The following is a 16,407-nucleotide window of genomic DNA, read 5'->3' as shown; positions in this document are numbered from 1 at the left end:
CAGTAGTGACTGAGGAAAAAAATATATTTTGTATCTTTCATCTTTGGTTCTCAGAGAATTATTTGCGTCTCACAGAACTTAAATTGGAAGTGAATTCATTTTTTATTTGACTGTAGGAACCAGAGAACATAAACATGTGAACGTTGAGATCTTACTCAGAGCGGAAAAAATAAATGTTTTTTTTTATATTCTCGTCACACGTCAGAAATTGTTGTGTTCTTGGTTTATTTCTGTAAGCCGGCCTCTGATTACCACTGGCTGTTCCTCGGGACTCATCATAAGAGTGTGTGAATGATAATGTAATAATTTATTACTCGCCGCGTGGCTTGAGTTATGCTGACAACCAGTTTTAGGGTCAAAGGGTCCGATACATCACACAGTCGTTTTTAACACCTCTAACACGTCAACCCCTCCCCCTCGAAACATAATCTCCCCGTACACCACAACACAGAACTATATGTTACTGGTGTAGGATGTGAAATCACGTGGAATTCAAAGATTTACCGCCGACCATACGCATCATAATAGACTTAAGTATCACATTCTGCAGCTTTGAGGTATTCTAACCTCCACAAATATCTTTGCACTGTAGTAGAATGAGAATGTTGTTTCGCCTTATGGCTGTTGGTATCTGAGTTGAAATCAAGATTTCTCTTCTTTTTATATCGCTGCGTTCATCTCTCTAATTTTATTAACAGCTGTGCAAATAACTTAAATATGTAAGTAAACTGAAGATATTTAACGTTAAATTTAATGAATTGCGAGTAGATTGAATTAAAATTAAATTATTTGGTTATTCCGTCAAATCACAATGTATTTAAAATAAGATAATTAAAATAATTAAAATATCATTCTGTGTTCCATATCGATTAATCGATTTACAATTGGAATTCGATATGGAACACAGAATGATATTTTAATTATTTTAATTATCTTATTTTAAATACATTGTGATTAAATTAATTAAATTAAAATTAAATTATTTGGTTATTCCGTCAAATCACAATGTATTTAAAATAAGATAATTAAAATAATTAAAATATCATTCTGTGTTCCATATCGATTAATCGATTTACAATTGGAATTCGATATGGAACACAGAATGATATTTTAATTATTTTAATTATCTTATTTTAAATACATTGTGATTAAATTAAATTAAATTAAAATTAAATTATTTGGTTATTCCGTCAAATCACAATGTATTTAAAATAAATAATTAAAATAATTAAAATATCATTCTGTGTTCCATATCGAATAATCGATTTACAGTTGGAATTCGATATGGAACACAGAATGATATTTTAATTATTTTAATTATCTTATTTTAAATACATTGTGATTAAATTAATTAAATTAAAATTAAATTATTTGGTTATTCCGTCAAATCACAATGTATTTAAAATAAGATAATTAAAATAATTAAAATATCATTCTGTGTTCCATATCGATTAATCGATTTACAATTGGAATTCGATATGGAACACAATGATATTTTAATTATTTTAATTATCTTATTTTAAATACATTGTGATTAAATTAAATTAAATTAAAATTAAATTATTTGGTTATTCCGTCAAATCACAATGTATTTAAAATAAATAATTAAAATAATTAAAATATCATTCTGTGTTCCATATCGAATAATCGATTTACAGTTGGAATTCGATATGGAACACAGAATGATATTTTAATTATCTTATTTTAAATACATTGTGATATGACGGAATAACCAAATAATTTAATTTTAATTTAATAAATCACAATATGACGCAACTACACTATCTTATGAGTAGATTGAAGTTGAACGATGATTGGAGTGAAATTCCGTGAAACTGTGAGATTAAGTCACTGAGAAAACACACGTAAAATTAAGCAGGTGAAGAGATAGCAAGAAAAATATGTTCTGTTTACTTTGTACTTAAGCAGTTGTGAGCTACCTAACTGAGAAAATTACTAATTAATACTCTGAAGCCAAATATCACATAAATATTATGTGAAATTCACCTTCGATCTCGGAGCAAACAGAATACTTACTTATAGATTACACAGACCAATGTTGCTTAGGGAAATAACTTTTGTTTATTATGAAAATCATAGGAAAACAAATGAATGCGTTGTAGGACTAAAATGCAGATTCAGTGAATGTTAAAACAGGTGGTAAGCATTATAACCGGTAGTTTTTAAAAGGTTAGACTTAACTAAATTATATAACCAAACAATCAATAATCTGTTTCAGCTAATTACGTAAATAAGGAAAGTTAACAAGGAAATAAGCGAAAGTAGGGACCGAAAAATTCATGATCTTTTTATGGGTTTTAAATTAATAACCTCTTTAAAATATTCCTTGCTGTAATAAAGCCCGGATGTACCTTACAGTTTTCATATATGGACATGTGCCGAATTCCTACTCTTAATTATTTTAAATAATTTTAGAATTTTCACTGGATTGTGATTATGGGTTAAGACGCCGCGTCGTCTTAAAGGCGATTATCAACGTTTCGGTGGAACATTTTGTTTCCGTCTTCAGGGCCAAAGTGATGATGCAGCCGTTACATTACTTAAAACGTTCGTAACTTCTTACAAATTACATTGCTTCGCGGTCCCGATATCAAATATAAATTACTTTATATCCTCATGATTTTGTATTTCATTTCCATCATCTGGAAAATGTTTTGCGTAGATCGATGTATTATAGCGTCTACAGAAAATCTTATTCCGTTTGGTTTAAATATGCCGTATTTTCCCTTTTACATCTGAGTCTGATGTGCCATGAACTATGTTGTTCTTCTCACCTGACTTAAACACACTTTTGTCTCATTTCTCGAAATTAAGAATCGCATTCTTGCATCTATACAAAACAGTAGATAAAACTGATCTGAATCAGATTTACTTGGCCTTTAGTTTTTTTGGTGAAACAGACGAAACATTTTTGTGTGCTTAAGTGGGGGGGATACCAACTACGAACTCCGTATTTGCTTCAAATAATTTTTCAAACAGGTTAGGTTAGGTTAGGTTGGGTTAGGTTTGTTTAGGTTAGGTTAGGTTAGGTTAGGTTAGGTTGGGTTAGCTTAGGTTGGGTTAGGTTAGGTTAGTTTAGGTTAGGTTGGGTTAGGTTAGGTTAGGTTAGGTTGGGTTAGGTTAGGTTAGGTTAGTTTAGGTTGGGTTAGGTTGGGTTAGGTTAGGTTAGGTTAGGTTGGGTTAGGTTATGTTAGTTTAGGTTAGGTTAGGTTAGGTTGGGTTAGGTTAGGTTAGGTTGGGTTAGGTTAGGTTAGGTTGGGTTAGGTTAGGTTGGGTTAGGTTTGTTTAGGTTAGGTTAGGTTAGGTTAGGTTGGGTTAGCTTAGGTTAGTTTAGGTTAGGTTAGGTTAGGTTGGGTTAGGTTAGGTTGGGTTAGGTTAGGTTAGTTTAGGTTAGGTTAGGTTGGGTTAGGTTAGGTTAGGTTAGGTTGGGTTAGGTTAGGTTAGGTTAGTTTAGGTTGGGTTAGGTTGGGTTAGGTTAGGTTGGGTTAGGTTAGGTTAGGTTAGGTTGGGTTAGGTTAGGTTAGGTTAGTTTAGGTTAGGTTAGGTTGGGTTAGGTTAGGTTGGGTTAGGTTAGGTTAGGTTAGGTTAGGTTAGGTTGGGTTAGGTTATGTTAGTTTAGGTTAGGTTAGGTTAGGTTGGGTTAGGTTAGGTTAGGTTGGGTTAGGTTAGGTTAGGTTGGGTTAGGTTAGGTTGGGTTAGGTTTGTTTAGGTTAGGTTAGGTTAGGTTAGGTTGGGTTAGCTTAGGTTAGTTTAGGTTAGGTTAGGTTAGGTTAGGTTGGGTTAGGTTAGGTTGGGTTAGGTTAGGTTAGTTTAGGTTAGGTTAGGTTGGGTTAGGTTAGGTTAGGTTAGGTTGGGTTAGGTTAGGTTAGGTTAGTTTAGGTTGGGTTAGGTTGGGTTAGGTTAGGTTGGGTTAGGTTAGGTTAGTTTAGGTTAGGTTAGGTTAGGTTGGGTTAGGTTATGTTAGTTTAGGTTAGGTTAGGTTAGGTTGGGTTAGGTTAGGTTAGGTTGGGTTAGGTTAGGTTAGGTTAGGTTGTTTAATCAAGAATTTTGCGAAGGTTTAACACATATTTCGGTAAAGTACTGAAGAGATAAATGGACCTACATTTGGGTGCTCAAATTTTGGAATATGAAGGAGAATTTAATCTTATTATTTCTTCTGGGAATGTGAATTGAATTGAATTCAACTGGCACTGGCAGTAATTAACGTGACTGTGTTAAATCTCCGAATTAAATTCAGGAAGTTCATTTAGTCACTAGAAAAAACAGAACGTTTTATCGACCTGAAACAAGAATCCGAATTTTTATGTTCCAGGGAGCTGGTGATACAAACGAACTGCAGATGCTGTTTTCTTGGGTGAGTACGGGATCTGATTCCCATTTCTCTTATTCTCTGATAATTTAAAATAATAATAATTATTGTTCCGGGTACAAATTGCTCGGCGCGCTGTTGTTTTGTTATCCACAACACTTGCCGCTTGCGTTACAGCTGAATGTAAAAGTGGCGTATTAGAACGGACGAATTGTATGACGTAAGAGATGCAACCGGCTGGTGTAAGAACAGAACAGCGAACCCTCGGATACCGATAGACAGTAAACGAAGATCACATTATTTACGGATGCCAGAGAATTAATGACAACTTCATACAAAGTTTTAGTTGCGAAACCCAAGGAGAATGTTTTGGAGGCTTAAGTTTTGTTGTAAGTTTATTAATCTCAGACCTTAACAAAACAAGGAGTGATTCAGCTGGCTCAGGACAGGACCAGTATTGGGATTTTTATACGGCGATGAACATTTCAATTCCAGAGGGATTTTTAGATCAATGTTTCCTATCAGAATCATACAAATCCATACGTACACTCTGCGATAAAAGTACAGATATAGATTGTTAAAGCAGGTGGTACATATAGTTACCACTGGATTTAAAAGGGTTAAATTGAGTTAATATATTTATTAAACGCTGAAGATAATTTGCCTCGCCCATATTTTGGAGTCTCTGTCGGACTCAGCATAACGCGATATTAAATTAAGATTTGTGTTTGTTCGTTACGTATAAATTGTCGCTGGTGGCTTTAGTTCGTCATGTGCTGAAATGATTAGACGGCAGTCGATATCAGTAGGAGAATATCAAATCCTTTTTCTGTCCGCTGTGATTATGAGACTGACTGAGTAAAATTAATTGAAAATGATGATGTAGAGATGAAATTTATAAAAAATACGTCGATGTTGATCTCCTGGGTTGTCGCGCTGTGTGATGAGTTTTTAGGTAAAATTCAACGTTTCGGGGGGGGGGGGGGGGAATAGACGTTCCTCCGAAACGTCAGTATTTGCCTGCACGTCGTCTCATTGTCACAACCCGGAGGACCGACCTCGATTTCTTCACCGCCGTGTAAACCTCATATCTTACAAATTACACGGGCGTCAGATGGTTAAGACAGAGTGAAACAATTTTGCGTTAACTCGCACATAAAAAAGCACTGCAACGGTTTGGTTGCTGTTAGGTTAGACTTTGTTAAGGTCGTCATGGCAAGAGATGGGCTGGTTCGATTCGGAAAGAGGGACTTTGCCTTCCGCCACTCGTCGCCTTCAGGAAACGAGGCGCGATGGGAAGGATTGTAATTGCTGTTAGAACACAGCAGTGGGGTTCAATCCCGAAAACAGGAAGTCTGTGATGTCCGGTACTCACACTGGATACGTGACTTTAAAAAGAAAAGGTGCCCACATTTCTAAGACTATCCTCATTCAGTTAAACCCAGTCCACGCCTTTACATCATATTTCATTAAGATAAATTTTATTATCATCCAATCTGCTTTTAGATGTGAGAATTATCTCTCTCTGCCAAGGATCTTAGACTAAATCTTACTTTATTCGTTCTAAATTTAAATGCAAGGAGCGGTTTAACACATTCTAGCCAGCCTTTGTCAAAATATGAAGTATTCAGATTCGTTCTACAAACTTAAAAATATAATACAGCATGTACGGTTTATTTTTACAACAAATTTTGAACGTATTGAGTGCACTTTGTAAAAATAAAGTATCCAGGTGTAAGTTCTATGATCCCGAAACTAAAGCCACGAACAAGATTTTAAATATCTCATTAAGTACAGAACTTAATAACATAAGGCTTGAATCGTAGGTAAATTTTTGTTTTACGTTCAACTTGTGTTGGCAAGAGGAGAGAAGGAGAAGACAGCGAATTTCCCTCTTCAGAGCGGAGAATGTATTTTGTTTTTTACTGTTAATTGTTTGTAGTTACTCAAGAGTTCCGAGCTTAATTAGTTTTCAGGTCCGTGTGATTTGGGCTGTGGAAAAAAAGCTTACGTTAAGCTACGTGAATTATTATTTAACCGTAAAAAAGACGTCAAAAGTTTTTATCGCAATCAGTTTTACCAACACAACCAAGTAAACAGACAAAGCAAATCAATCCAAACTAAGCAAAATAACCAATTAATTCCATGGTGTTTGTTTTATTGATAATTTTTCAGGTGTTAAAGACATTTTAGTGGAGGATTTATCATCGTGTTTACAAAATTTCGAAATTAGAACGTGTTGTAAACCAGTTGAACTCTCATTGCATCCTGACAATCCGAGATGAAAGTAAGATAAGTTACATTCAACTAAAGGTGATAGAGGTTAAATTAGAAATGGCCTACGTCATTGATCTAGATTCCCCGGTCGAGATTCAAACCGGTTGCTACCAAAATATACTTTGGGAACGCGTACCAAATATTTAACCGATTCTGTATCGTTTTCTAACCTTTTATGAAGTTGTTCATATAAGACACGTATGAAATATGGGGACTTAACATTTTGTCTGAAACTTACCGGTTATGACGCAAATTATTTCGTAATAATTCACTGGTCACGGATAAATGCGTGCGACTTTCCTAATACTTTTCACTATAATTTCTTAAATTTAGGAGCTCTGCAAATTCATCGTCCCAAAATACACAAAAATGGCGGAAGAACCATAGGAAATGTTCCTCAAAATGAAATATATCAGAATTTTTTTTTTAAATTCCCCTGGCTGTTTCTAAATATAAAAATCCTGTTTATTGTTTTCATATTTTCTACCATAATCATGCGATCCGCTTTTGTCTCCTACAGGCGAATACCCGTACAAACAAACAATGAATTCTGCAAGACTAATATCCTCTGCTATCACGTGACCCATAGGAGCGTAACGCGAAGTGTCTGGTCTGTTGAGCGTACCTCCTCCCTCGCCTTTATCTCAAAATTTGATCTCGCTCTGTTTATAACAATGGCGGCTAACAATTAAACTATAAACTTATTATTAAAAAGTATAGACCCCCAATTCCAACACCGCTCCGGGCTACAACAACCGACCAAGCAGCCCAAAACGAATTTATCATAAAAAATATGTTTTGATATTTTGTTGAGATAAGACACGAGAAATTTCCACCCTCATTGTACGAAGGCTATAAATAATAGGGCATTAGGATCGAGAGGTGTAATACATCTGTTGTATGAACTTTGTAATTAAACGTTGATTAAAAAGAAATCAACTGATTGGGAGGGGAGATACTGCAGGGGTGTTGTATTTGTCTGCCAGAGTAATAATGATTCGTCTGTGGCGATGATGTGTGTCAGTTGTATGTTAAACGACGTTTCGTTTAGCTGCGAGGTTAAAGACGTCAAAGCCTGGTGTTGGTGGTCACTTTGCGGAGAACAGATACCCGTATTTCGTGGCGTCTGTCAACCGATTGCAGGAAGGGAATTAATCAGTGAAATAACAGGTTGAGAGGAACACAAGTTATAAATTCGGGCACCGCCGGGAATCGAACCCGAGACCCCAGGATTACAAAGCCAGCGTTCTAACCGCTAGACCACCTCATCTTATTATTTATTTAGTGTTCTGTCTGACGACAGGTCCATATGAACAGGATCCTTCCATCCTTTTCTCGGACTGGGACCTGTTCATATACGTTCTTGGCAGATGATCCAGAAGTGGTTTGCCATTGCCTTCTTCTGTGTGTGAATGGAGTAATTGTTGGGATGCCACGGAGGAAAACTCCGTGTTGCCTAGACCACAGCCTTGCCCAACACAAGTTATAAATTAGGGCACCGCCGGGAATCGAACCCGAGACCCCAGGATTACAAAGCCAGCGTTCTAACCGCTAGACCACCTCATCTTATTATTTATTTAGTGTTCTGTCTGACGACAGGTCCATATGAACAGGATCCTTCCATCCTTTTCTCGGACTGGGACCTGTTCATATACGTTCTTGGCAGATGATCCAGAAGTGGTTTGCCATTGCCTTCTTCTGTGTGTGAATGGAGTAATTGTTGGGATGCCACGGAGGAAAACTCCGTGTTGCCTAGACCACGGCCTTGCCCAACACAAGTTATAAATTCGGGCACCGCCGGGAATCGAACCCGAGACCCCCAGGATTACAAGGCCAGCGTTCTAACCGCTAGACCACCTAGCTTTTAAATTCTTATGCATATTATTATGTCGTTTGTTAATAATTATTCAATTGTTATAAAATTGTTTTATTTACTTTTACAGTTGGTTATTGATCTTTGCTTATTAACTCCTCTGTGGTGTTTATTCTTGAAATAGACGTCGTCATTTCAAATTAGGACGAAGGGTTCAAGAATTCTATAAAGGCGTTTGATAAAAGAACTCTAAAATCCTATTTGGCATTTGAAGCTCAAATGTGAAATATCCAGTATTAATGACCAATTGGAATTTATACAATTTTTTACTGTGCTGTCAAGCTGCTCCATTTACCATGGAGAAGGACGTTTTGTATTTTGAGCTTTCTAATTTACTACTGATGACTTGACTTCATTATAAAGTATGTAGTTTGTTGAAAAAATTGGGAACAATAATTTGCACCTAACGGTCTCTTGCCCCTAAGCGAGGTGAAATGACTCTCCTGCCCTCAAAATTCTCCATGTTTATAACTTACGAACTAAATTACCGTACTGCCTAATCTTCTGAAATCGTCGTCCAGATTGTACGCAGATACAGTGTTTAGACACCAGAGACTTACTAAGAGGTTAAGACACAGCGTACGTCGATTCAATCTCACTCTGTAGCTGACAGAATTTTTTTTTACGAATTTTGGATATGAAAACGTAAGAAGTCTTGAATTCTGACCTTGTTACAGACGTACTTTATTAAACGAGTACCTATTAATACGTCTTTATAATATCCTGACGCCTGAAAGCTAGACAACCACGAGATGCCCTGACGATTCGGTAGGTGTTGAATCACGTGATTATTCAGAACTTTTGTGTAAAATAGAAGTTGGGATTCAGTTTAATGTGTGGTTGAAGTAAGTGTTGGAACGTCAGTGTTCTCGTATGATTTGGCGCTGAGTCTGGTTTAATTTTTAGTCACGAGATGGCATTCACAGCAAATGTTTCATTACTAAAATTGTTCCTTTGGATGACATTGTTGACATTTATTCTCGTCCGAAACACTGCGTGGTTTCCATAAACTATAATTGTAATAACAAAAATGAAGTTAACGTTTTGCTAACATCATACCAGTTGCGGTAATACTCTTGTCATCACTATGGCTATTCTACATTGTCGTGTCAATCTCTCAGTTGCACACGTCAGCAACTCCATCTGCAAGTCTCGCCTGGTACTGTGAAACAAAAGCGCATCAAAAGGCGATTCGTATTCTTGTCCGAGCTTGCACGTTACAGCATAGAGCAGAGGACAGACATTCTCACTCCCCCCTCGAATCCTCTTTCCATCCTTGTATCGTTTCTTCTACGAGATGAAAATTGGAGTCATGTCGATCAGTGGCGGTTTTCAGGACAAAGCAACACATTGTCGGCTTAACTACTGAACGTTTTCAGTGGTAATATGTAAAAGAAGATTTAATCGTCGATAGATCAACAGGATGTCTTAACCCGCTCTTTCATTCAACTGTACAGAGACAGTTGTTAGATTTGTACGAGGTGCGATCGGAAAGTTTCTAGACTGCGCGTATAAAAACCCGTACACTTATCTCAGGTATTAAATTCATCCATCACCCTCAAAGTAGTTCCCCTGGGAGTGAACACAACGATCCCAGCGCCGCTGCCAAGCCTGGAAGCATCCCTGGAAATCTTTCTTTGTCAGCCTGTCAAGCACCATCTGCGATTCTGCCTGAATCTCTTCTATCGTCTCAAATCTCCTTCCCTTTAGCTGAATTTTCATCTTTGGGAAGAGGAAGAAGTCACACGGAGCTTAGAAAGGAAGTTGGGGTCGGTTCTTGCAAGATCTTTGAGCTCCTGACAAACGAGAAGTCGATTCTGCTTCTGGTCCTCAGACAGGATGCGTCGCATGTGGAGTTCTTCCTTTAGAATCAGCTGACAGGTCCCATAGCCTATCCCAACAATGTCGCACAAGTCGTTGATGGTACGACGTCGATCTTCGTGAATGGCCTGCCGAATCTTCGTAACATTTTCAGGCGTTGTGCTCGAAGATGGTCGTCCAGAACGCTCGTCATCATCGACAGAGGTTCGGCCATTTTTGAAACGTGAATGCCACACAAAAGTTTGTGCACGACCCATTGCGGACTCCCCAAATGCTTGCTTTAGCATTTCATAGGTTTCCGTAACCGTTTTGGCGAGTCTTTGGCAAAATTTGATGCACACGCCATTCCGAAATCGCAGGAGGGTCGGTGTAATGCACTACCAATACGCCCGTAACTAAGAAACAAATGCTAATTCGATGATGCCGGCTGGCACACTGATTCACTATGAATGTAGGCCGCACCCCCTAAAGGCAGAAGCTCGTACTACATCCGGTTCGCCCTCTATTGACACAGTCTTGAAACTTTCCGATCGCACCTCGTATAGCGATTTTCCTATATCATCGAGGAATGGGAAAATAGCCGAAGAGTTTTAAGAAAGAACACCAGAACAGGATAGTTCAACAAGGTCGTAACATGAAAGTTTATAAGTGGCTTGAGGTAAAAGGTACATCAGTTTTTGTCTCTTTAATGATGTGGGTGTTAAACTTCTGAGTTCCTGCCGCCATTATCTTCGGGATGGAGCTCGTGGCCTTTAGGGCTACTTTATGGGTAGAAATGAAGAAACAGACGTTCATTACATTTTCCGAGAAGGGCTGTTGTTGTCATTAAGATTGTGTCCTAAAATCTACTGAAAGCTATTGATAAAACGTCGTTAAACAAAGTATAAATAAATAAATAAATTTTTCTATAATTTTTGTAGGAGTTGTTTTGGTATTGGCGGTGATCAGTCTTAAACTTTTTCTGCAACAGAAAGTTTAATTAACGTTTCAGCGGACTTACGTCTTACAGCGGAGGAAACCACCACTGGGAACTTCTTACTTTAAACTCTTGTAGAATAAAGAAAAGGGGTGATCGTGCAACTTTCATGAGGTGTATATGAAACCTTCCCCCACCTTTCACGTCCCCACTGACGTCGTGGCCGAGTCAGCAGATGTAAAATTTAGCTACTGAAATTGACTCAGGATTTTATTGCCAAAAAAGACAAAAATATATATGCATCTTCTGTTCCCTCATCACGCCTGCTATCGGAAGGAATTCCATCCCTTGTGTTCTTGTACGTTTTCGAACAGAAGTGACCTGTCTGCTAACATGGCCACCTATAACATACCCCATATTCGATCATGGCCTCCTGTTACCAGTGGATACAAAATATTGCAGAAATACACGAGGCAATTTACAGTTTCAAATCTTCATCGATTTGACATTTACGCTAAGACACACATCACTGTCCCAACAGCACCCGCGTAAACGGGTGATTTGAAAAGGCCATAGCTCGGTAGGTAAGAGTCCGACTGGGGCAAAATCTCTGGTGGAAACCCTTCCGGAAGACTCTCGGAAAGCAAAACCTTGGGTTCGCTACGCCCCTTTGGAATAACCTGGGGTCGCTTAGCTCCTAGAGGGCAGACAGACAGACATACAGGTGGACATGTACGATCTCATAAGGCGTTCTTTGCTTGAAGAACATCTGTTAATGGTTTCACATACTGAATGCCTCGAGCTGTAGGTATGAGATAAATATATTTCAGTTTGTGAGAGACTGACAGCGGAACTTAATTACGAGATGGAATCTAACATAAAGTCTCGAAAGTTGAGATGTTTATACATTCGATATTTTTGTTGGGAAATCTCGTGAAAGTAAACCAAGATTTCTTGGGAGATCAGGGTTAAAGGTAATTTTAAATCGGAACTTAGTGGATTCAGGAGCGAAGGTATGACCTCGGATGTCCTGGATTAGGACGTCAGATGGAGGGATTATATAATTACAGTTGTGGAACTTCGTGTTTCCTGGGGAACTAAATTTACACTGAGCTACTGAATTATGAGCCTTATGTACGAGACTCGATCCCTGGGCTGTGCGTTGAATTTTCTTTGCTACAGGCGAAATGTTCACGACGAGTCTACGTATCCAGATTCAGTACAATTAAAGTAATTGTATAGGAGTGTTGTATTCATCTCCGGTTGAGATGGGTATTATGCTAAGATGAAGAAGGATAAAGCATGAGCATGTAGCACGAATTTCAACGAATAATAATAAATATCATTCAAATTCTCGTTCGGAAATTACGACCTCCTAGACGACCTAGTCGTATTTGGGAGGATAATATTAAATATATTTATTTTGTACAGTCTATACACAAACGTTTGAAGTTTATTGGTGTTGTAAAAATTATATAATATTAAAACATTTTGTTGTGTAAAATATTATATTAGCGCTCTTAATCGTAAATACGATTTTACATTATATTTTTTTAGCGTTTTTATTAAAACGACATGTTTCGACGGGTAATACCGTCGTCTTCAGGTTTTTATCAATTTAAAATATTTTAAAAACTATTAGATATTTGATGCAATATATTATAATGATCCATAGTTCTGTTTTACAACACCAATAAACTTCAAAAGTTTGTGTATAGACTGTACAAAATAAATATATTTAATCAAACACAAACATGACACATATAAGATACAAAAAGATAATATTAAAATTGATCTTAAAGGGACTACAACGCAGAAGACAGGAGTCTTCGTACTCACTACCGTAAAAACCTCAAATCCTATCAAATTATACTCAGTTTATCACATTACTATTTTCGTCTTCACAATATTATAGTCGCTACTTTCAGTGAGTTATGCTTTATGCGAAGCAGCTGCACTGAGCACAAGTTACAATAGAATTTAACATTTTCAATGTAAAGCAAATAGACGAGTTTTCACGCATTCAAGTCACCTAACTGCTTTCGTTACATTGAAAACCTGAAGTCATACGAATATAATGTGCATTTCTAATTGAGGACACAACTTTGTGTCAGTCATAAGTGTTTGGTGTAAGTTCAATAGAGGGGATTAGTTCCACACGATCACGACAAGATGGGTGGATGGGTAGACAGAGAAATTGGCTGCCGGATTAAAAAATAAGGTGCGGTTACCACTGGAAAAAATCAAGAAGGCGTAAGTTATATTTAAATATGAGACACACACACACGTGAACAAGCATTCACACAAGTTAATATTGTTCTTCTTGGTTGTGGCGCCGTGTAGACTCGTCGGTAGATGCCAACGTTTCAGTTTGCCCCCCCCCCCCCCAAAGAAAAATATCTTCACCGCTGTGAGAACTACAAAACTTACAAATGGTTAAGTAATTTAAATTTCATAAATAATTCTCAGGTTTATTTCGAGTTTTCTTACGAAATCTTACATTCCTATGCCTAATGGTTCATTATATTACCACACCTAAATGTGATTATACGTACGTATCACGAGGCTTAAATATTATTGTTTCACAAACAGAATTCCTCGATAGAAGTTAATTATGTGTTAGATCGGCCGCCATGTTGGTTATATTGATGGAACGGAGTTAATTAGAACAATAGAAAGGCTACTGGAGTTCGCTTGTAATTTCGTTTGGATATCGCTTTATCAACTGAATTGTTTGCGCGCAAATGTAACATCCTTATAGTGATGAATAGCGCTAATTTAAAATTTAAAATTTTAACATTTTAATTTTAAATTTTAACACCCAAATATAGTTTTGTATATTGACCTGTATTTTATTATACATTTTAATGAAGAGCAATGTCGATCATTTTTGTACGAATTCTTCCTTTTTCATCTCCCCTCCACCCTTAATCTTTTCTTACAAAACGGATCCAAGTTTTTTTTTTTGCGAAACTAACTGTAAAAACTATCGTCGAATTTGTTAAATAAGATTTTCCACTCCCCACGGCCTCCTGGGTGTCTTGTATCCTCTCCCCCCCCCCTCCTGCGTCTCCCTCGGCTCATAAAAACGAAGCCTTTGGTCTGCAGCGTGTTAAGCAATGCATATAAACATCTTCATTACGGGATGTGTTCGTCTTATTTTTCCCCACCACCACTTCTAGTCTTCGTATTCTATATGTGTGATAAGTTACTGGAACAACGACATAAAAGATATGATAAGAAATCGTGGAAGGCACCAGGGTTTCTGTTCAGGTGGTCGCAGGACTCTGAAGAAATTACTCTTTGCTGTTGGATGTACGAGGCGCGTCCCAAAAGTAAGTTTCCCACTTGTCCCACAGCTAGCAAACCTTATATTGCGCGAAGCGACTATGCGTACGTGATAGAGCAATGACGTAGCATGGCGCATGCACTAACGGTACTTCCCACGTTCTCACAGTAGCATCGTTGCAGCTGTTGAAGATGGAGGTTCTTATTCCAGCTCCCGCCGACTGTGAAGTGCGGTCAGTGATAACGCTAGGCCGCACACGGCTCGACGGACAGCAAGTCTCCTGCAGGAGTTCAGCTGGGAGGTGTTTAATTATCCACCCTACAGCCCGGACCTCGCTCCCAGTGATTTCCATATTTTCCTACACCTCAAGAAATTCCTGTCCGGTCAGCGTCAGCGTTTTGAGAATGACAGAGAGGCGGAGATGGTTGTCACACAGTGGTTCCAATCCCAGGCGGCAGACTTCTACGACACAGGTATTCAAAAGTTGGTCCCACGGTATGACAAATGTCTCAATTCCGGTGGCGAATATGTTGAAAAATAGCTGGACACTTGCTGTATCTGTCGCAATAAATATTTCCATGAAATTGTGTTTTGTTTCTGTAAACGGCCCCAGGGAAACTTACTTTTGGGACGCGCCTCGTTGAATGAAAACATTAGAAAGTGTCAGATTTTAAGGCATCGCATAACACTGTGAAAAATTCTAACATTTTAATATACATATTTATTTTGGCCGTCTATACACAAACTTATTAAAATGAGTTGTTAAAATATTATAACATTCATAATATAAATATAAAAATATATAAAATACGTTATGTTATGTTTTGGTGCTCTTTTTATCGTATTACGATATTACATTTTTGGCACCTTCATATTTAGAAACGACATGTTTCGATGTACTAAGACATCATCTTCAGGTTATCAATTCTATTAATTTTATAAACTATTATATACTAAGCTGCGTTGCATTTATTGATTTTATGCGTTTGTGAATCCATCCATCTTCATGATTGATTTGGTGTTAATGTTTCGTTGTTTATTGTCTGTGGAATTAATTTCCAGTTATTATTATACAACTCTTATAGAAATGTATTTCTTATACATATTTATTGGTATGGAATTAACATAGGAAATTAATAAATACTATATATTATATATAAAATACAAAATACTGAAAAACATACCATGTTGTAATATGTTGTATCATGTCTGACACCGGGAGACGATAACCAGATACTGACGTATGTAAGTTGAGCAAGGTTTTATATTGAGATACAAATTCTAACATTTTATTTGCGAGGTTTAAGTTGTGAAACAGTTCCATCAACTTCTTTTAATAATTATAAACTACAAATTCTGCCCACATATCGTATATGTACGGTTTGTATGGTTCTCGAAGTAAGCAGAGATTATTTTCTTAAACAACGTTAATAAATTAATCTCTGTGATGGCGGAATGTACATTTTCTTTGCGATAAGAATTGTATGTTTAAATATTATCAAATAGCACTTTTAAGTAACAGCCATTTTTGACATGAGAAATAGAAAAGTAGAAAACTCTGCGTGATTCTCGAATCTGATTTTGTGTAGCCCGGAAATTATAGTCGTGTTTTGAATAAGTCACATTTTAATCAGCAGTCTACTGAAAGTTCTTTGCGAGAATTGTTTCCAGTGTTCTTACCATCCATGTGCGTGTAGGGAAAAATGAAGATGAGTTATACGACGCACTTCGACATTATTAAGTACCCGTGAGGTAATCACGGGAGCTGGTCGGTGTTTGAAGCGACGTGGAAGTTGTTGAAGTGTGTCCATGTCCCCAGAGAGTATGTGGGTCTATCTGTCTGTCCCTTAAATTCAAATACAGATACGCAAATAATCATCAAATAGCCTATTTAAATTGTA

At 37.3% G+C, this 16,407-nt stretch overlaps 1 protein-coding gene across 2 annotated transcripts in view; it reads left to right on the top strand.

The window, feature by feature from the left end:
• LOC110835676 (uncharacterized) overlaps positions 1-16,407 on the top strand; it is a 432,687-nt gene that overhangs the window by 62,448 nt on the left and 353,832 nt on the right. For both annotated transcript variants that reach the window (XR_002544973.2, XM_087340780.1), the window contains exon 2: positions 4,334-4,375. The gene's annotated coding sequence lies outside the window, so the exon portion shown is untranslated. The remainder of the gene's footprint in view (positions 1-4,333; positions 4,376-16,407) is intronic.

This window comes from Zootermopsis nevadensis, unplaced genomic scaffold, assembly GCF_977971745.1.
Source record: "Zootermopsis nevadensis isolate Lab colony 2312 unplaced genomic scaffold, Znev_1.0 Znev_ptg000061l, whole genome shotgun sequence".
Classification (NCBI taxonomy): Eukaryota; Metazoa; Arthropoda; class Insecta; order Blattodea; family Termopsidae; genus Zootermopsis; species Zootermopsis nevadensis.
The sequence above is the reverse complement of the archived record's forward strand: the minus strand, read 5'-3'. Positions and strand labels throughout refer to the sequence as shown.